The sequence below is a fragment of the Melanerpes formicivorus genome, unplaced genomic scaffold, assembly GCF_026170545.1.
Source record: "Melanerpes formicivorus ecotype bairdi unplaced genomic scaffold, bMelFor1.0.p_v2 SCAF_68, whole genome shotgun sequence".
Lineage (NCBI taxonomy): Eukaryota > Metazoa > Chordata > Aves > Piciformes > Picidae > Melanerpes > Melanerpes formicivorus.
This window is the reverse complement of record NW_027142420.1, coordinates 340,863-362,926: the sequence shown is the minus strand read 5'-3', so window position 1 is coordinate 362,926 and position 22,064 is coordinate 340,863. Positions and strand designations below refer to the sequence as shown.

General features: G+C 40.4%; 1 protein-coding gene across 9 annotated transcripts in view; it reads left to right on the top strand.

The window, feature by feature from the left end:
- GPHN (gephyrin) overlaps nucleotides 1-22,064 on the top strand; it is a 275,331-nt gene that overhangs the window by 188,656 nt on the left and 64,611 nt on the right. The window lies entirely within an intron of this gene.

The following is a 22,064-nucleotide window of genomic DNA, read 5'->3' as shown; positions in this document are numbered from 1 at the left end:
ATTCAGAGCACTTAACAGACAAGGCAGATATTAAATCAGCACCCACCATGCACAGTGTTGCACCATAATAAATGGTTTAAAACACAAAATATAATCTCTACCAAGATGCTGATACACAGTCCAAGACACTCTCTTAAGCTTTCACTTTTTTCCCCACTTTATTTCCTTTTAGCACTTTCTCAAGTGCTGACTATCTAATTTTTTGTCTTTGCTGTCCTTGCCTTTCCTCCCATCTTGGTTTCTGATTCTTTGTTTTGGTTCTGTATGTGAGTATACCGCCTTTGCTCCAGGACAAACCATCCTCTCTGTTCTCCACCACTGCTCTACAGCTGCTGTTTGTGAAAATATTATTTCAGCAAACATAAAGAAGGGAAGGGGAAGGATCAATTTTGCACCTCTGTCCAGTGATGCCACCATTCTAATTGTTCTCAGCATTGAAAAAGAAGACAGCTGCTGTTTGATTTTACAAGTTATAGCTAGAGGCATCCATAGTTTAGTTTAGAATGTTTATTCTAAATATTCTAAATAGTGTTCCTGGCCGTCTGTGAGGCTTTATCTTTTAGTCTCATTATTTAGGAAGAGGTTTCACTTGGTGTACAGAAGAGCACTGTACATGAATGAGGCACTGTCTCAGCTGCAGACATTCAGGACCACTGAATTCACATGGAGGAAAATGCAAGACAAGCCAGAGTCTCTGCTGGGTTTGATACGTGTATTTAATGGGGCATTACACAGAATTCTAGATGTGTAGTGCAGATAGAGAAGTTGTAGCTTATTTAGGTGGTGCAATTCACTTATTATTTTCATCAGCACCTACTGAAACTTAATTTAGGTGTATTATTTTTGTGCCTAATTGCCCAGGATATAATTTCATGATCCTGAATGTATACTTGGACACAAAATCCTGTATGAGTGCCCTTATAGGAAATGGCAAGTTCTAACTGAGGTTCCCAAACATGGAAATTACCTCTAAAAAGTTGTTTTTGATGATAATGTCTACAGTACAGCCTTACCAATAAATAAGCAAGTAAATAGATAGATTAACACGTCTCTTCTAGCTGGGGTTTCATTGGATGATAGGTTGGACGTGATGATCTTGAAGGTCTCTTCCAACCTGGTCTGGTCTATTCTATTCTATTCTATACCTGACCTAATTGAGAGGTTTATGTAAAACAATATCCTACTGCATTTTAATGAATACTCATGCAAATGCTTGGCTTTACAGCAAGCAAAACCCCCTCCCTTTCCAAAACCCAAGTTGCATATTAATTGAATATGATTGACTATTAAACTTTGGGGGGGAATGGATCAAAATGCCTTCTGCCAGTGGTTGAGAGCCTCACCTGGACTGAAAACTGTGGCTGATACAAGGTGAGGCAGAAGCAGGCAGGTTCACGTGCACCTCTGTCTTTGCCCTCAATCTTTTTGAGGCCCCATCTTACCTCACAGAAATGGTTAATGTTGGAATGAAAGACAGCTGTGCAAATTCAGTTCCTTGCATTTTCGTGGCCTAATACAGAAATTTACATGTTAGGTTTGGTCTTTAATGGAAAAAAAAAACTGTGGAAAAAGGCTGAAGATGTAATTTATCAATTATGACATCTTGGTAAAGTTGCCCATTTTTCACAGAATTTTTTAATGAAGCAAGTCAGATCCAGCTTAATACAGACATCAGTGCCTCGTTATTAGTGGTCCACCTGATAAACTAAGATCAGCTTTCCAGCAGTTCTGCAGCAGTGACTTTAAGGTGCCTAATTTAATGTGTAATTACAACTCAGGAGAAAAGGCAGTTGTGAACACTTGGTGATGAAACTGCCACTCACCCCTGTGCACATCCATCCAGTGAGATTCATGTTCTCTGTGTGTCTCCCATGCACTGTGACTGGTGTCATTCTCAGTGCTATCATTCTAATGCATAATCCACTCTGATTATGTGGTGCAAGATAATTTTGGTAATGATAATGATTTTATAATCTTTACCCCTTTTTGATGCTTTTCATGTCCAGCCAGGTACCTGACATAAAGCTGATTTATGCTCATTGTCAAATAGAAGTCCCTGAGTTTATAATCTTTTGCAGGTCAAATACAAGGAAAGTGAGCTGCTAACATATTACAGCTTTCTATACATCTGATTAAAGGGCTGTATGGTTTCCCTGGCAAATCTTTAAGAATCAAGTTGTTGGGGGAGTAAACTGTGTGACATTTTAAAATTGGTGACAACTCAAATTTATTAGCTGTAATCAAGGCAAAGAAAGTTTTTTGGCTTAGACTCCTCACTCTTAAATTCACTATTTAGTAACAGTGATTAAATCTAAAGCCAGAAAGAAAATGCCATGAAATTTTTCACTACAAAAAAAGGTATTTAATCACTCATTATTTCCCAGAATGTCACATGGGAAAGGGTTTCAAATGAAAAGCTGTGACCACATTGGCCATGGCAAATCACTTGTCATGAAATTGTCCTGTTCCTTTGTGCCCCTTTTTCTGTTATTTTGTGCCTATACCCTACTGAGCCTAAGTAGGGAAGTCAGGCTGTGATCTAAGAAATGTTCCATATGTTCTGCATATGGCCTTTAGTTTTCTTTAAAAAGCAGGAAACATTGCAAGTATGATACTGGATAACTCAAATCTGTGTCCCTGCCATTCTGGTTGATGCTGCATTAATGGATGTTTTAGACAAGCTAACATTTTAAAAGACAATATGCAAATGACTGGTTAAAGAAAACAAATCCTCTGAATAGTGATCAGTTGGAAAGAAAATAATGAAGGATTTGTTAATAGTTCCTCTTTTAAAAAAGCTTAATCTCCTCCATACTGCTTTTGGAGAGTTTGATGTCAGCTGTGGATACTCCTACAGTGTGGCAAATGTACTGAATGGTGTGGGAGGGGAGCACAGAGTATCTGATGGCCAGCCCCACAGGTGCAAATGAAATGGCATTGCACAATTGTGTACACTATGAGGTAGAACCTTTATTCCAGAATGAATTGCAAAGATGTGCTTTCCAGATTAAATTCAAAGGCCACTGAAAATATGTAGGAAACACTGGAATTCTGCAGAATATCCCAGATTCCACAAGAGTTTGGGAAGTCTATTGGAAGTTTGAAATAAAATTGCACTGGAAACATGCATGGAGATTTGAGTTAAATGAGCAAGTTGAGGGTTTGAGTAACAGCAACACGTAACTGTTTACAAAACCAGTTATCCAAACCTGAGGCACGGGTTTGTATTTCTTCCCAAGATCTGTGTCCAACTTTCCTGCAGCTCTTCCACCTCCTTCTGTGCTTTAATCCTTTGATCTCCCTGGAGACCAGTGTTTAGGCCTGAGCTTAAATATGGTTTAGAAAAACTAATCTTCTCGTGCTTGGACACATTAGCATGCCTCTACTGTTCACATGAATGCAGCAGGCGTGAGGGCATCAGCTGCTGAGACGAGCAACAGCTGACTGTTGTGTTTTAGAATTCAATACCTGCTAAAATTAATACTTTCCTGAAAGCATGGTGTTCAGCTGAAATTCAGCAAGACAGTGCTGCTTTTATCTGTGTTTTTAAGAGTTTTTTGTTGTGGTGGTGTTTGGGGGTTTTTGGCAGCTGTGCAGGCCGTGGAATTTAAATGCTGCCTGAAAGGATTATGAAAATTTATAAAAACCCCAAACCAAAACAAAACAAAAAGCCCCAAACAAAACCAAAACTAAGTACAGGAGTTTCTAAGTAATATGCCAAACAATTTTTGTGCGGGTTTGTACTGGCATGGGTCCAAGTCAAAGATCCTGGTTTTGTTCAAGAAACTGTTCTCAGAATTCATAGCGGAGGAGGCCAGATACTGTCCATAGATGATGCTTAATGGAACCAGGATTATCCTTTTACGTACAGAGATGTGTATCTCAGACTCTGTGGTCTCCCCCATGCAGTGTTCTGCCTTATTTGTTCATGGTGGAGGATTACCCTTGCAGAGCTTTTATTCCTAGTCTTAATATTCCATTATTAAAGATTCAGGTCAAGCCAGTAAGGCCCTCAGACCAACAGCAAACTCTTGCAGCTTGGAGCAGATTCTCAGTTGGTATAAATACGTATAGTCCTTTGAAAATCATTCTCACAGTGGGACATTTCTGTGACTGGCCCCTCAGCTTGAATGTTCTTAGGGAAGAAGTGGCCAGCAGCTGGAATGTTAGTTAGCACATTAGTGTCATCTGTCGTAATATTGTCAGTTAACTCACAAGGAGAGGTACGGAGGGAACTGTCACCAGAGTTCATAGAGGATGACAAATTGAGTAGGTGATAGACTGCAGAATCATCAAATGGAGACTAGTTTAGCAGGAAGGCAATAACAGAACTTATCAGGAAAGTCTAAATGTGCAGCAGATGAAACTGTCACATTGTGTGATCTTACTGAAAACAAAACAGCAATCACTACATGAAAAAGTGTGGTAAGAGCCATAATGCTTTCCCCAAGGGCATTAGATCATTGTTCATTATGAGAAATGCTCTAGGTAAGCTAAGAATCTGTTTATGGAGGGAATATTGCCATTTCCTTCTATACAATAAAAACTATCAAAAAGAAAATCATGCAATCATGGAATGGTTTGGGTTGGAAGGGACCTTAAATGTCATCTAGTTCCAACCCCACTGCCATGGGCAGGGACACCTCCCACTAGACCAAAGCCCCGTCCAATCTGGCTTTGAATAGAAAAATACAAAATTAATTAAAGTGATTAAATACTAACAGGAGTAAAACTGGAGTTGAAAGGTAAGCCTAAACATGAATGAAGATGTAGATCAATAGGTCACAGGATAATGCCACAAGGAAAGTGACAGCATCGTACCTAAAGTAGTTGTCCAAGAGAAGATTAATTATCCACAAGTGTCTATCATATCTTTTGTAAGCTCGTGTGAAGAGCAGACGAGACAAGCTCTTCACAACATTGCAGATACAGTTCTGTTTAGCTAGTTGCTGATGCTTTTAAAACTGCTGCTGTGATGTTTCTTGCTGTTGCTGCATTTTTTGGATCTGCACCTGCAAAAGCTAATGGTTCTTTTTCCATGCTTTTGCAAGACAAACCATGAGAACAATGGTTGGGCATGACATGAGAATCTTGTTTAAATCCTCATCCCAAAATACTAGGTGCATTGCAGAACCCTGTTCTGAGCAAAAGCACACCTTCTATTTCTTGGGAAGATTTCAGAGCAACATTTCTAGAACCAGTTTTCCAGTTCTCTATTATTTTTATTATTCACACACACCCTCCCCCTGCCTTTTTTGTTCTTTAAGCCTGCTTAAGAACTTGATTTCTTAAAACTTCATTTTCCACTTTTTCTATTTGTCTGAAGGAATTTTCTAATTATTTTACTAACTCCTTCTACAAATCTATGCTAAAAGCAAAGATTTAATGGGGGAAGAAGGTGCTGAGTGTGTATGAACATTTAATATGTTGTGAAGTGATTTATATTTCCTTACTACTGTTACCTGGAAGAGTAAACAAAGTACAGAGTGCCAGAGAGGAACAGAAACATTCTCAGAGTATATGTAAACTTTTTCAGTGAAGCAAGAGCAGCTCTATAGAAGAATATAATGGAGAGACAGACCAGTGTCACTCTAGGATTTTCCTGGAAGTGATGTTTTATGTTTGAATGAAGAGCTGTGAAACACACGTTTGGGATTGAAGGATACTGGAGAGAGATTTTTTTTTCACCCGAGTACCACATTCTCTGCTCAGTCCATCCTAACACTGAAGTCAGCAGTGGTCAGGAGTAATTCATGTGGAAACTCCTGCTGCGTTCATCTCTTCCACAAATCTTTCCTAACTGCTGCAGAGATACTAATTTTGCTGAAGGAGGTTTTGCTGGAGCTTCTGATACTTACTTTTTCTACCTCTAAAATAAAAGGAAGAAGATATTTTACATCTGCTTATCAGAACCATGTATTTTTAAATTTTATTTTTAGACTGCTTGTACTCTTTCTTCGCAGCCAGTTGTCATCAGATTGCTGTTGAGCTAACAAAAGTTAGAGGAAAAAAACTCAAGCTGCTCTTTGTAATGGAAACCTTTAATATTTTCAATCAAAGAAAGGATTTTCAAGTTTGTTATGGGAAGAAATCCTATAAATAACTGGGGAGGGTCTTTTAAATACCTGAGTTACATCTGAGTGATTAATAGCATAGGAAAGACAAGCATCCAGGAGGAACAAAGTGTTCCTTAAGCGATCAGTAAAGCTGAAGTGCTACCAACAAAGTTGTGCTGAAAGCTGTGTCCCTCAAGAATCACAGCACTTCAAATTGCTTTGGGACATAATCTGCAGATTTCTGCTGACCTATATCTGGCTATTAGTCATTTCACTTTGCAAGTTGTTCTGAATTTTGGGGCAGTGAGATTGAAGAAAAACCTGCACTGTCAAATGCTGCTTCTGAGCATCTCAAAATAGGCCTCTATGGGTTTTCATGTCGTACCCTTTGCAGAGTTAGACTAAAACTAACAGTTCTAAGTGAAAGAAATTAGTGAAGCTCCATCCTAGAATACCTTATTATCCTAAGACCAGTGCTGCCAGTTCTTTAGAGGAAGGATTAATAGTTGTCTTCAGATTAGTCATTAGTTCTAATTATTTTACAGATGCAGGGTATGAATTTGTTGGTTGTTTTTGGGTTTTTTTATTTAGAAGCTTCCCCTTAAAAGGTATAAATTAGGAGTTTCTGAAATGGCTGTTCATGGAAGCTTAATGAACCCCCTGCTACTATCTCAGTGCTGGAACCACCTATACAGAAAACTTTCTGAGACCCTTTCTGTGCCACCATTTATTTTTTAACAATGTTTTCTTTTCCCCACTGCACAACCAGGCTCGGCTCCCTTCGTGCTCATCCACCTATAGTGTTTCTGAGGTATACTTTGCACGTGTTCTCTCACACAGTCAACCTGCTCACCCATCACACTTTCTTGGTTTTATTTACTTCTTTTGGTTTTGCTTCGCACTGTGCACACGTGGGGAAGAATCAGCTTGGGGGGCAGATTTTGCATGATCAATCTGCAGCCATGGTCAGCGTGGTTTTAAAATCAGTCTGGAGCCTAGCTAGGCAAGTGCTGCAATAGTGTAATAAACTTACAGGTGCCCAGGGTGCTTCACTCTGTAGTCTGTCCCGTTTTTCAGCCAGTGATACAGGAAAGACTCTGTAAGATAGCCATCGCATGATGATTTCTAATTACTTGTTTAGATATAGGTGGTTTTATGACACCTGAAGTTCACTTCCGAAAGTTATTAATTCCCAAAGGTCTGGCTTGGGTCACTGCCTGCTGAAAGAGGCTGTTGTACATACTTCCACATCAGCTTCATGATAATCTTCCATAAAAAGATATAGTACAGGCTTAACAAGAATTGAGAAGAAAAACACATTCAGTTATAACTAGGATGGGGAAAAAAGAAGAAAGATGTTAAGATAAAGCAGAATTCACACCATTAATGGACAAAACCAGAGTTTATAAAAGATTGACAAATTAATGTCATGACTCACTGCATAGAGATTAGGTTTGAGCATGTTATTATAATTGATTAGTGGATGACTATTAAAAAGATGGGATTGAGCTGTTCTGCAATACCAAATCGGTCTTGAACTTACAGTTATTTATTCTGTATTTTAAAATAAACTCTTAAAGTTGACAAGCTCTCATGGAGAGATGACAGTTTGCTCTTTCTCACCATGTGCACCAAGTTCTAGACCTAATGCAAATGTTCTGTTAATGAGCATTACACAAAATGCAAACACAAGGAGCTCACCTACTTTGCCCCTAAGCAGGAAGATGTGTCTCTAAGCAATACCTTGCTGATGTAGGGCTAACTTGTTCTAAAAAGCTTCAGCTTCTCAAAAACATTGTTTCTAGAATTTCCTTATCCTTAGCAATCAAAAGTGTTTTTTTCTAGCTTCAGTGTATGAACAGATGAAAGATCTAATGAAGTCCTGAGGAAGAAAGATGCTTACCAGTTTTTCTGTTATCGATAAATAGCTGCTGTCTGGCTTCACCAGGAGACAAGTAGTTTTAGAGGTAATCAAGGGTGTATTCTTGAAAGCACCTGATAGATATTCTGTAGTTTGTTGTGTCTTGCTGGTGTACTACATGGAAGCCTCACTGCTTTGTCATGGTAATCATCGGCAGAGAAATGTGGACTAAGCAACACTGCACTCGTGCATACAGATACTTCCAAGCTAATACAGGAGCAGGACCTGAAGTTTAGTGCTTGATAATGCAAGACAAATGCCATCGTCCCTCGGCAGTCATTCCTCTGACTGATCTGTATGAAATTAAGAAAAAGCTGTGGATCAAGAGGCACTTCAGCTTGCCGACACTTTGCTTCCAAGGAATCCAACTCTGGTGTTTCACATCAACCAAGATGGTGCACATGCTCTTACAGATTGCGGAGTCAGTAAGCTGCTGTGGGGCACACTGGACTCTTCCCGCTCCGCCTGCAGCTTAACTGCTTGTGCTTGTCACGTCTGGAGGCGCTGCTGCAAGCCACGGTAGTGTAGCTGGTGACTAGTCCACGTGTGTCAACCTCCTGCTCAATGGGATTCTCTCTTCTTCAGATCTGCCAGGCTATGGTACCAATTAGTGATTTTGGAATAGCAGATTCTACTCCAGCTGGAGAAGAAAACTGGAGTTTTATATGTATGAAAATTTACTTAGCAGTATCTGCACAAGGTGGAGGCTGAAGTATCAAGGTGCATGGTGTGGCTGCATCAGCAATTCATCCTTTATCCTCTGTCCAAAGAGACTTTTGTCTGCAAAATGTAGATAACCTGGCTGCAGATGATCTGGATCTTGTGATGCAAGTAGAAAATGTCTGGCTGATCAGAATTTTGTGCTTATGAAATGCACAGTGCAAGACTTGAACTGCTCTTTTTTAAACTGCTACCTGAAGGTGTGAAAAAATATAGGGATGCTTTCTTCTCTGGTGGCAGGATAGAATCTTCTGTATTTTTGAACAGACCATTTGACCCAATAACAGTTCCAAAGGGCCAAATTGATTGAAACTGAAGATCTCTGTGGCAGTTTAGCTATCTGAAGAGGCATGGAGGGACTGGAGATTCTCTGGGGTCCATAAAGGATTTGTAGTTTTTAACTTTGTAAGAGACTCTTCCTTCAGGAATACAGCTTTATGTCAGGATGCTGAGTGTCACCTGTTCTTATTTTGGAAGATGGGGAAGATTGCCATGAGTAAACAATATCCTCATCTCAAATGATGTGATAGATAATCTCTTGCATTGAGTTGTTGTTAGACTGAGTCCAAACCCTGCCATTAGTGTTGATCAAGGGAAAGAAAAGGAGTAGTGTTGTGTTGTATAGTGTCTCATATCCAAGGGAATAAAGGGACCATTCTTCGGATAGGACCACAGAGCTTTTTCTCGTGTCAACACCTATTTCTGTGGGTTTTAATCCAAGAAAATATTCTTCTGAAACTGTTTCTTAAGTACCTAGATCAGAGCTTCTTAATTTTGTAAGCCCAAGTCATCACCAAATGGCTTTGGACCATCAAAGGATGCCAGGAACACAAGATGAGAGAAATGGCATCAGCGCTGTGGGAATTGAGCTGGATGTGCCTTCTGACACAAAGGTACCGCAGAAGATGAAAGGTAACCTGATAAAGACAATTGCTGATGTCTGTTTTCCAGAAATAGACCTTGTAGATTCATCATAAGAAATATCATTACATTTTTAATTGTGGAGAAGAGCTCTGCAATTGGATCAAATGGCACTCTAGAACTACTGACAAGGAAAGTGAGGGTACCGTCAGGGATATTTTTTTCTGCTGTTGCATAGAAGGTCTTTGAAGAAGTGAAAGATCTGCCGCAGAAGAGGAACTTGGGATCTCTGTGTTCTTCATTGTGAAGAATTTTCAGTAGAATTTTCAGACTCCCTGCCCCCCCCCCCCCCCCCCCCCAATAGAAAACATCCTTGTAGAGGCTATTTTGCATCTCAGAGCCAGAATAGAATAGACCAGACCAGACCAGGTTGGAAGAGACCTTCAAGATCATCGCGTCCAACCTATCATCCAACACCATCTAATCAACTAACCCATGCAACCAAGCACCCTGTCAAGTCTCCTCCTGAACACCTCCAGTGACGGCAATTCCACCACCTCCCCGGGCAGTCCATTCCAATGGCCAATCACTCTCTCCGTGTAAAACTTCCTCCTGACCTCCAGCCTGAACTTCCCCTGGTGCAGCCTGAGACTGTGTCCTCTTGTTCTGGTGCTAGCTGCCTGGGAGAAGAGACCAACCTCTGCCTGTCTACAACCCCCCTTCAGGTAGTTGTAGAGAGCAATAAGGTCACCCCTGAGTCTCCTCCTCTCCAGGCCAAGCAACCCCAGCTCCCTCAGCCTCTCCTCATGGAGCTTGTGTTCCAAGCCCCTCACCAACTTTGTTTTCACCTGGTCCTTTTTATTGACTTTGGATGGGGTCTGTTGATGCCTGTTTGAGAGGAATGGGGAGAAGGACTTCACAAACATGTACAGAAAGGCTTTCACAGTTTGTTGAACTCCAGGCTTGGTAGGGTGGTAGTTTCAGTCAGCATCTTAGTGATTCCACATGTCTAGAATGGTGGTCTAGGTGCTGGCTTGGGTTCAAGGCAGTTAAATCAAAGTGAGTTTCTTCAAAAAGCAGCTTCCTGGTAGCAAGAGAAGTAAAGATTTATTGCTCTAAAATGATATAATGATAAAATACAAGCCCTTTTCCTTTTTGAATTTCACTGTATGCAATACGGTTTTTCCCCTTTCATGACAAGCAGTTAGCTTCACACCTATAATTTTTGTACATGTTAGCAGGACTACTTAAATGATTTTTCTAAGAGTAGAAGTATTAATTAGGAATGATGCTGTCTTAGCACTTGTGCAGCATTGTGTGTATGTAATGTATCTGTAATTTACTTCTCCAGTTATCACAGAATATAGTAATTTATTCTTTTCTAATAATAGTGGTTTACTTAAATGATTACATCAGATTGGTTTATTTACACTTTTAGAAGTCCTCTGATTCTAGCCAGTATCTTTTAAAATACCATACAAAATATAAAGCCAATGAGCAATGAAGGTCCATAGTGTCCTAATTTATACCATTATGTTTAGGTGCTGTTAAGCAATGGCCTCATTTTTATCCTCATTTCTATCTCGGATATTTTATTGCCAGCATCAGTCTCTCTCTCTCTCTCTTTCTTCCTCTCCTCTAGCTTCTGCATGCGCTGTGTGTTTGGCTCCAAGCATAATGAAGGAAACCTATTGATCTGCTTGAAAGGATGGCAGCATTTCCTGAAGTGCTATAATGTGCTTAAAAAAGCCCCAAAACACAACACAAAAAATAATTTTTCCAGAGAGGGAGACACTCAGGTCTGTAGCTTGTCATGAGTTTTATTTAGTCTCATTGAGTGCTTAGAGTATGATGACTTTTGTCAGGAAAGAGCTACAAAGCTTTGTGTTCATTTTCCCTCCCATGGCAAGAAGGTGTGCCAGCTTCCTCATGATGGCTTGAGAATGTGGCAAGCCCTTGCACTTTGTCCTCCTTTTAAACTGAGTTTCTTACTCTTTTATCTAAAGTATTTCTCTCTAGATTTCTAACCAGTTGGCCAGGTAACACAATCTTTGAGTTAGAATACTCAATTTAATCATAAATTGACAGTACAATTGTCAAATAATTGAAAAGGACTTCAGTCAATTCTTGAGCACCCCAGAATGTTTTCATGTCAGTATTGGTTTTATAATTATGGAAATAATTTGATATAAAGAAAATCCTAGGTGAGTATCCATATACAATGTCTGAAATTGACATACTGCTAGAGGTTTGTCTGTAGCACTGCTGGGAAGATCACTGGAACAGCCAGAGAAGTGTTACATAATGGTAAGGAACATAAATAGATTTGAAATAGGTATTGGTCAGATCATTATGCAGGTTTTGTACTTCATATTTGCTGTGCCCTTCATTTGTATGCTTTATCAAACGTGATGCACAAACTTGATGAGAGTGACACAGTTTACGTTTTGCTACATCAAGTAACATCCACTCAGAAATACAAACGTCTGCCAGAAGTACGAAAGCACAAATTCAGTTGGGTATAGCAATGTCTGGTACAGGATTCCCTCTCTTTTTGTAAACAGATCTGTCAGTAAATGAGCTGGGGGGTTTATTTTGGGAAATCAAATCTGGAAAATTTCGTTCAGCTCTTACAATCAGAGTGACATATTTCAAGTGGAAAAGTGTTTCAGGAGTTGGAAGACCATGACCAAGAGGAGCAGATCTGAGCCTTTGTTTTGTCTAATATCACTCTTATGGAATAGACAAAGGTTGCTCTTAGGCAATTAAGGCTATGCTCTGGGTAGGGGAGTCAGAATAAAGTAAATGTAAGCAGATCTTTTCCATTCTCTTCTCTTCTCTGCTTTCAAGTAGAGCTCTAGCAGACAGAGAATTTGGTTCTTCACATGTGCCATAAATAAACAGAGCCATTCAACAAAGGCTGCTACGTTCAAACAAGATTGCCTGTCTTAATGCCTTAGGAATCCCATAAGCTTTCTTGAGAGGCTCTTTGAAATTTGATTATTTTGCTTTCCAACTTAGCTCTGTTCATTAGGAGTGATGAGGCTTTCATGTTGTTTATAGACATGACTTTAATTAACTTGCCAGGTATGTCCTTAATAAGGTCATCAGCTTGAAAACAGAAAAAAACCCCAAACCTCTTGATTTAAAAAGAAACAACACAATCTTTGTGCACGTGTGATATCTACAGTTCAGGAGTAAAGGAACACAGCAGAGGCAATAATGATCAACTAATCATTTGGGGGTTTTCACACTGTATTGGTACAATCTGGTTCTGGCTTTTTGTGCTATTTTTTGCAGTTGCTAATAGAACAATGATGTTTTAAGTAAAGTTAGAATTTGTAGGTATTCCTGTTTGAAACATGAACAGGAGGTCGCAGATTTCTATTCGGTAATTGCTATTTAAAAATGGGATTTCGTTTCTCTTGCATTTGGCCTTGTTCATAGTACTACCGTACTCTAGGCTTAAGAAGAACAAATTGGAATTGTTACTTTTAGAGAGAGGTGCTCAATTTCCTCCGTGCACATTCAAATGCAAGCATTTCTGAAAAGCCAGTGATCCAGTTCCTTTATTTGTAGAAGACAACTTTGCTAGGCCTCTCTTCAGTCTTGTTACTGGTATTAGCAGCTGCACAAAATGTCTTCTGTAGCAGACTCTCTGCCATACCAGAGCAGAAAACTGTTCTCACAAGAGCTAAATCTCACGTCAAGAAAGGCATTCATGACAGCTCATGAGTCAGTGTGGCACAACCTCAGGTTACATCCCGAAGGAGAAGGTGTTACTGCGGTAGTCTGGTCAAGGTATGCTTGGATAATTTGGATGAATGACAGCTTTGTATTTACAATAACATTAATTTTTTTAAAAAAGTTACTATATTTTACTTTAAATGTAATTTACCTTTGTTTACCCTGTGTTCACTTAATCCTACCACTTCTCTGTACATGGTACCTTGTGACTTCTGTTAGTTCAAGCATTAAGTTCACTTACAAAGAATATTCCTGAGGGCGGTACAAGCTGGGATTTTGAACGGCATCTCATGTCACATCGCAGACTTTGGCTTAAACCTTGTCCATCCAACTTACTGTAATATTTTTTTATTGTTTTTTTATTGTGGTAAAATACTTCACAGCACTGGATTTCACAGAGAGAATAAATAGAACTTGAAGTGTCTATTAGGAAGCTTAAGAACTCAGAAACTGAATAATATACCACAGCTGTTTTCCAGATAATGCTCTGTACGTTCCTGTATTCTAAAAGTCAAGTCATTCAGGAATAATTTCCATTCTTCCCCACTTGAAACTTTGAAGTTCTTTCCTTTTTGTTTCAAGACAAGTCTTTATGTTTCAGCTTTAAATACCTGCCTCTGAATTTTTTCCTTCTTCCACAAAAGAGGGAAACATTTCACTTTGCCTTGTGGCAGAGATGTACAGCTCTTTATGAAATAAATTAGATCAAGTCAGAGAGCCATGAATGTTATTTCCTTTTGGTTGGGTAAACTACATTTGCATTTTCCAAAGTCAGTCTGGTCATTATTTCTCTATAATTACATCCATTTAAGCATTTTTCTTCCCCATTTTCTTGAGCTGTACCATACCTTGGACTGTATGGCATCAAAAGTGGCTTGGTTAGATGTGACTGTGAGATTTTTTTTTTCTAGACAATCACTGTTCTCTTTTTTTAATTCAGTTGCAAGCTGCTCACCAGCACACTGTGCTAAGTGTTTGTTTGGGGCTGGCTTACTTTTTTAGAAGTCAGACAGCAGTTTGTATTTTCTTACATTAGTAATAGTGCTCCATGCAAATACTCTCTAGGCTCAGCTCCCAAAGCTGCGGTAGTAGAAGATATGGAAAATGAGGCTAGAGTTTGAAATAGTAACAAAGCAGATCAAACTTGCTATTAGGGTCTTGGGAGTAATCACTGATGTGAAATGTCATGTGTGTGATCTCTGGTGGACAGTGTCCATTTCAACACATGGAAATGAGCTGAGATATACAGAGCAGTGTCAGTATCTACAGCAAGGTATAGCTCAGACCTCTGTCAGTGGGTTCCCTTCAGTGCTCCCCGAATAGAATAGAATAGACCAGACCAGACCAGGTTGGTAGAGACCTTCAAGATCATTGTGTCCAACCTATCATCCAACACCACCTAATCAACTAAACCATGCAACCAAGCACCCTGTCAAGTCTCCTCCTGAACACCTCCAGGGATGGTGACCCACCTCCCTGGGCAGCACATTCCAATGGCCAATCACTCTCTCTGTGTAAAACTTCCTCCTGAACTCCAGCCTGAACCTCCCCTGGCACAGCCTGAGACTGTGTCCTCTTGTTCTGGTGCTGGCTGCCTGGGAGAAGAGACCAACCTCTGCCTGTCTACAACCCCCCTTCAGGTAGTTGTAGAGAGCGGTAAGGTCACCCCTGAGTCTCCTCCTCTCCAGGCTAAGCAACCCCAGCTCCCTCAGCCTCTCCTCATAGGGCTTGTGTTCCAAGCCCCTCACCAACTTTGTTGCCCTTCTCTGAACACGCTCCAGCAAGTCAACCTCCTTCCTAAACTGAGGGGCCCAGAACTGGACACAGTACTCGAGGTGTGGCCTAACCAGTGCAGTGTACAGGGGCAGAATGACCTCCCTGCTCCTGCTGACCACACTATTCCTGATGCCATTGTCCCTCTTGGCTGCCTGGGCACACTGCAGGCTCATGTTCAGCTGCTGTCAACCAGTATCCCCAGGTCCCCTTCTGCCTGCCACTCTCCAGCCACTCTGACCCCAGCCTGTAGCACTGCATGGGGTTGCTGTGGCCAATGTGCAGAACCCAGCACTTGAATGTGTTCAGTCTCATGCCCTTGGACTCTGTCCATCTGTTCAGCCTGTCCAGGTCCCTCTGCAAAGCCTCTCTACCCTTCAACAGATCAACTCCTGCCCCCAGCTTGTTGTCATCTGCAAAATTACTGATGATGGACTCAATGCCCTCATCCAGATCATCAACAAAGATGTTAAAGAGCATGGAGCCCAGCACTGATCCCTGGGGGACAACACTGGTGCCTGGCTGCCAGCTGGCTGTGGCACCATTCACCACCACTCTCTGGGCTCAGCCTCCAGCCAGTTCCTAACCCAGCTCAGAGTGCTGCTGTCCAAGCCAGGGGCTGACAGCTTGGCCAGGAGTTTGCTGTGGGGGACAGTGTCAAAGGCCTTGCTGAAGTCCAGGCAGACTCCATCCACAGCCTGCTCCACATCCACCAGGCAGTCCCCTGGGCATGGAAGGAGATCAGGTTGATCAGACAGGACCTGCCCTTCCTACATGCATGCTGGCTGGGCCTGATCCCTTGGCCATCCTGTAAGTGCTGTGTGATTGCATACATAATCTTCTTGTTTTTCCCGTTGTAATGATGCAGTTTTGTAACATTGAAACAACCTTTTTTGCTATGTTTAATACCTTTTTTAAAAATTTATTTATTTAAGAGCTGGAGGGGAGAATGAATGTCCTTGTGCCCAGAATTTCCCATATCCCTTTCTCTTGTATTAGTTTCCAAGACTGCTGCTAGAAGCCCAGCCGAAGTAATGCTGTGCTGTCAGGCACATAGCTGCTGTGGGGATGAAGTGATGGTTGTTGTACTGGGTCTTGCAATCCAGACTGCCAAATTCAAGGCAGCACTAAAAGTATCTTATCCTTTTGAGCCTTTGAGGCACAACCCAAAACCCTAAATGCAAATCCCCTTCCTGCATCTGTAATGTCAAGTGTTTTTTGACAAATAATTTCTAATGTGGGATTGACAGCATAGTTCTCGCTGCAGCATTTGCCTGGTTCCAGCTTATCTTTTCCATAGCTGATGAACCTGCTGAAATCATCATGTTATGCATCCATGATGATTCTGATTTCACTTGAAGGCCTTTCCTCAGAGGAACAGAGTCCATGTTTCTGCCTTAACTCAAAGGCAGAAACCTGCTTCTTCATACACTGAGTTCAGTGTACTGATGTTCACTGCACTGATGTTCACTGCTCAGATAGATTCGCAGGCTGAAGCTTTATTTTCCTTACAGTTGCACCCTAGTTTGAATCTCAAAAGAGCTTTATTTGCTTTTATACTTGAAAGTGTGCAAATCTGAGGTTTTAAGCTGCATACTGTATATATCAGAGGCTGTAAGGTATGCCTTCTGCATTTATCCTTACCTGTGTTTACTAGTTTTTCCTCTTGCACTTGAAGTCCTTCAAATTGATGTTCCTAGCTCAAATAAAAATGTGGAGATTAACTGAAATCAGCCACTCTGATATTAGGCCAGTGCAGAAGTTCTGATCAGACCACATGTTTTGTTTGTGAAGGTTTATAGAGTGACCTGACCATTCACTTTAGGATGATATCCTATCAAAATTTCCAACCAGAATTGCGGGAAAATGCCAATGGAAAAGCTGAAATTAACATTTAAACATGCTTTAAAAAGGTACAAAATTGTGTGTAGCCCTGTAGTTGATTTTTCAGACCTGAAGATTCCCTGCTCAGGTGATTGATGGCTTTTAGAGCTTATTATTGCTGTGATCATCTTAGTGCTGCTTTCATCTGTTCACGTTCTTGTAACATCTCCTATGAGGACAGACTGAAGGAGTTGGGGCTGTTCAGTCTGCAGAAGAGAAGGCTCCCAGGTGACCTAATTGTCGCCTTCCAGTATCTGAAAGGGGCCTACAGGAAGGCTGGGGAAGGACTTCTCAGGATCTCAGGTAGTGATAGGACTAGGGGGAATGGAATGAAGCTGGAGGTGGGGAGATTCAGGCTAGATGTGAGGAGGAGGTTCTTCACCATGAGAGTGGTGAAACCCTGGAATGCGTTGTCCAGGGAGGTGGTCGAGGCCCCGTCCCTGGGGGTGTTTAAGCCCAGGCTGGATGAGGCTCTGTCCAGCCTGATCTAGTGTGGAGTGTCCCTGCCCATGGCAGGGGGGTTGGAACTAGATGATCCTTGTGGTCCCTTCCAACCCTGAATGAAACTATGAAACATAGTGGTGGAAGGACTGCAGCTTCCAGGAAGGTAAAGTGTAAGCATGAAATAGGAGCTGTCGGCTTTGATTCAAAATCCTTTGAAGGTCAATGGAGAGATGCTGGTTTATTCCCACAGACCTTCAATTAAGGGGTTGATGGCCCTTAAAAACAGAAGGAGCAAAAGCTGCAAGTTCAAACAGGCATCCATTCCTTCCCCGCCAACATTTATTCAGATATTGGGAATAACTAGATGTTAAGAGAACTGAACTGGATTTCCCAGTCCTTGCACTTTTGATGAGTGGTGACTGCAGTTGCCCTGTTTTCACTTAGGGAGCAGAGCTATATGCTGAAACAGAAAACACGATGCCAGAGCAGGATACCCTGAATGGCTGCCGAGGAAGACTGCATTGCATTTTGTTTCTCCATACTCCAAATTTCATGTTTCACACCTTTTAACTCTTATTTTCTGGAGTACTTATTTGATGTGTGCCCTTCTTGAGACACAAAATGAGTGATTTTCACATATGCTGAGCACTCCAAGTGCAATTGAAAATAAATGGCAGCTGAAGGGCTTTGTGTGCTGTAATCCAGCTATAGGCATGTCAAGTTAAATTTTGCCTAGATGTCTCTGGGTCTCAGTTTCCCATTTGTAAAATCAAACCATCCCTCTGCTACGCAAAAGATTCTGCAGAAATGAATTCCTTCTAGTGTGTTAGGATGTTTTATATTGTAGAATGGAGCACAACAGAGAAATCTCTAATGAACTAAATGTCCTATTCAGAAGAGAGTTTGGGTAATGTTGAGTAAGTGAAGCATGGAACTAGTTTTTGAAGAGGGAGATTAAAATGAAATATCGTTATCTCGTCTCATGCAGAAGCCCTGCAGAAAATAATTCAGATGAAGTCATAATGCCTACATGTCAATGGAAAATAAGTTTCACACATAACATGAATCTAATATTTTGTAAACGTGTTTCACTCCAGCTTCCCAGTTTTGCATGACTATGTTTGAATGAAGAATTATTGATAGTCTGATTTTGGTGATCACTCCATTCATGAAAAATAGTTTCCATTTTTGCAGTAATGTGGATCTTTCATTGGTTTAATATGCTGCCTTGAAATTGGCTGTTGCTGAGTGAAGAAACAGAAATGTGGAAGCAGTTGAAATTTAATTTAAAAGCAGAATACTTGTAATAGAAATTGACCTGTTTAAAATGTCAACCTCAATAGTGTATGCTCCAGGGTTAGAGAGTAATTCATGGTGTGCTTAAGGACAAGAATTTCAATACATCACTTTCGTATTTTTAGCCCTGGTTGACAGGAGCTTAAGAAGATGATTGAACTGGAATGGACAAGGAGTTTAAAAAGTCTTAATGCTGATCAGCTGGATAGAGCTCAGACAGCTAGCATATACTTGTAAGGCTAAGTGATTCATCAGTTGAGTTGCCTGGGTGTGAGGTAGTGTGAAAATAGGCAAATCCCATTTCTCTGGCAACCAACAGGGACTGTCACTGCTAATAACACAAAGAAGTAGAACTCTTGGGCTTCCTGAGTGCAGTTTTCATAGAGATTCCTGATGTCTTATGGTTTCCACTTGGATTCTGTTAGCACAGGTTAGAGAGACTTGTTGGATATTGTGCACAAATTACTTTGCAATAGTTTTTATGTTGTGATTGAATAAGGTCTTTAGCTTACACAATATGTGTGTCCTCTCTATATTGGGATAATTAATATTGCTTCTCTGATCTTGAGGAAGCCCTGCATACTTGTGCTGTCTTTCCAGTGTTACTCACACAGCACATCTGTATGCTGTCCCGTACTTTCACAAACACAAAATCCAGGTTATTTTTTTATCTCATACTAATGTAAATATTTCATAAGTAGATCTCCTTCCTTTTTCTTTGCCTCGTTCTATTCTCAACTACCAAGTCTGTGCTGCTAGTTTGTAACAACTAGTTTGCTTTCCTAGCAGTTTTCTGATCAGTGGTTACTGTCTTATCTCCTTTTTTCTTCTGTGTCTTAGTTCTTCTTGTTTTCTCATTAAATGAGATGTTCATCTTGCAGTTTTAGTTGATGTGTAAGATTTTGTTCAAACCCTTGTCTAGTAATAAACATATTGATTTTGCATCTCCAGGACAAGGTCAGTTCCATTGAGAGACAATGACTAATCAGCATTTTGTTTGCATCCCAGGGAACTACCCTTTGCCTTTTCACAGTATTACAATACATTAGAAGTTGGAAGATCATCCAGTCCACCCCCCTTGCAAGAGCTGGATCACCCAGGGTAGTCCACACAGGAATGCATCTGGACAGGTTTTGAATGTGTCCATTTATGTCAGTTTGTTCCAAATATTGGATAATATCTCTTTTTTCATACAGCCCCTGTAAAAGGAATTAACTGAGCTCTCGTGTTTCTGCAGTGTATTCATCAATCCCCTTTCACTGTCTTGTTTTGACAGTAGTTAGGATGAACCATAATCTGACCATAAAATTCTATGTATGCCTTCAGTCTACTGGGAACCTGATCAGAATTAAATACACCTCTATGTAAAGTGTAGGTCTCTAGGAAGAGCCTCAGGAACTCAGTAACATTGGGATGGCATGAAGTCATATTCAAGATGCAACTTTTTCTTTCTTTTTCCAGTGTCCAGCCTCCCAAATGTAACATGTAGTAATTGGTAAATATCTGGCTTCAAATGTTTTGGGGACTTTTTTCCTCTTTGTTTTACTTCCCACTTACTTCACATGAGTAATTCCGTATGTAGAATTCTACAATATTCATAATTTAATGTTGGTGAGATGAATCCCACCAGCAGTGCTGCTCCTTTTAAAAGCATGTGTTTGAGTAACATCTGCTGCTGTCGACTTCCTGGGGCTCCCTGCTCCTCCCCTTCCAGAGGTGTTCTCACTATGACAAGGAACAAATGACACTAATTTTGAATTGACATTAGTCCTAATTCAGGTGGCCACAAAGCATACTCGTAAGGCCTTGCGTGTTCAGCTCAGTCTAAAAGTGCTGTTTGAACAGGAATGCACTCCTGGAATAGGAAGATTGCATCTTAGAAGAGGATTATTCCATCTTAAAATACTTAAAAGTTTTTTTCTGAAGTACATGATTCCAGATACACTTTTTCTGCGATTTTCTTCTAACAGCTTCATTTTTATGCTGTATCAATTCAAAGGAGTTGTCTGTTCTTCAGATGAATTTCAACCAATTTGTAATTAAACCAACCAGTATATTCCATTATATTTTTCCAGTGTGCTCCTAATTTAGCCTTAACGCTATCACTTAGAATAAGGAGCCAAAATCAATGTTTACAGTGTTATTCCACCAGCTTGAGACATTGTTGTTTATGGTTTAGTTTCACGTATTTAGTTACAGATACAGAGCAATGTGTGTCGCACTTGTGGAAAGGAAAAGGTGTTTTAGGCAAGAGACGCCATGCAGACTCCTAGAGTTCTAAATCAGAGTGTGTGCCATTTAAAATCTGTTTCAGGCAGGCAGGTATTGAGAGCTTGTTCAAATGGCATGTGCACGGAGCAGGTTGTACAGGACTCAGGTCTTAGAATTGCTAGTAAATCACAGTAGAGAAGAACAGCAACGTGCTTCCTGATATCATACAAGATAAAATGTCTTCATAAAAATGCTGAAATTTCAAGGAGAGATTATGTGAGCTTTGTGCTTTCTCCCTGTCAGTAAGTTGAGGGAGGTGCAGTACCTCACTAATAGACCTGCCTGGTGCAGGAAGAGTGTTCTGAAGTTGTTACCAGCTGCTGTGCTTTGCATACTCTGCTTCCTTCATTACAGCTTGGCAAACTCATTCCCTTTGCTGTCCTTAGCCCTCTGTGTCTGTCTGTGTGTTTGGGTTTCTGCTGGTGGTTCCACATTCTGCATGCTTTCCTGAAAGAGAAGCAGTGTGCTTTCCCATAAGTGATTAAGATTATGGGTTAGCCTCCTACAGGCACTGTGTTCCTGAGAAATGGGCTCTCTCTGCTGGTGATGACTCATGTTTCGATGTCATTGTTCTGAACTGTTCTTCATGTTGTAAAACTGAGTTGAAATGTTACTCCTATGAGAGTTAGCTTTTCATATTGGGCTGGAAATTTCATCTTTGTGTAGCAAGTTGTTTTATTATAACCAATGGCTTTTAATTGTACCTCCCATAATGAAGAGCTGACTTAATACTTGTTAATCTTGTTATGACTTTAACAAGGTAAGTAATTTCTCTAACTGTACCTAAAAGTCACGGCAGAGTGTTAAAGGGCTTTTCAATTTCCTTTTTTTCTTTATTTATTTCATATGAATTTTTCACTTGTAGCATGAACTTTTCTGTCTTTTTCTACTTTTCTTGTAAAAAATTTTTGTGGACTAATTTTTATTTGCAGCAAAACATATCATGTAGATTTAAAAAAAATCCTGTGTAGTACAGTTGTTGATTTCTTTTTTCAGACCAGTCGTGGTTGTTAGGTAGAAATTGTCAGCAGAACTTTTTGCTTTACTATTCCCTCAATTTTTGAGTATTTGATTTCACATTCTGTTTACCG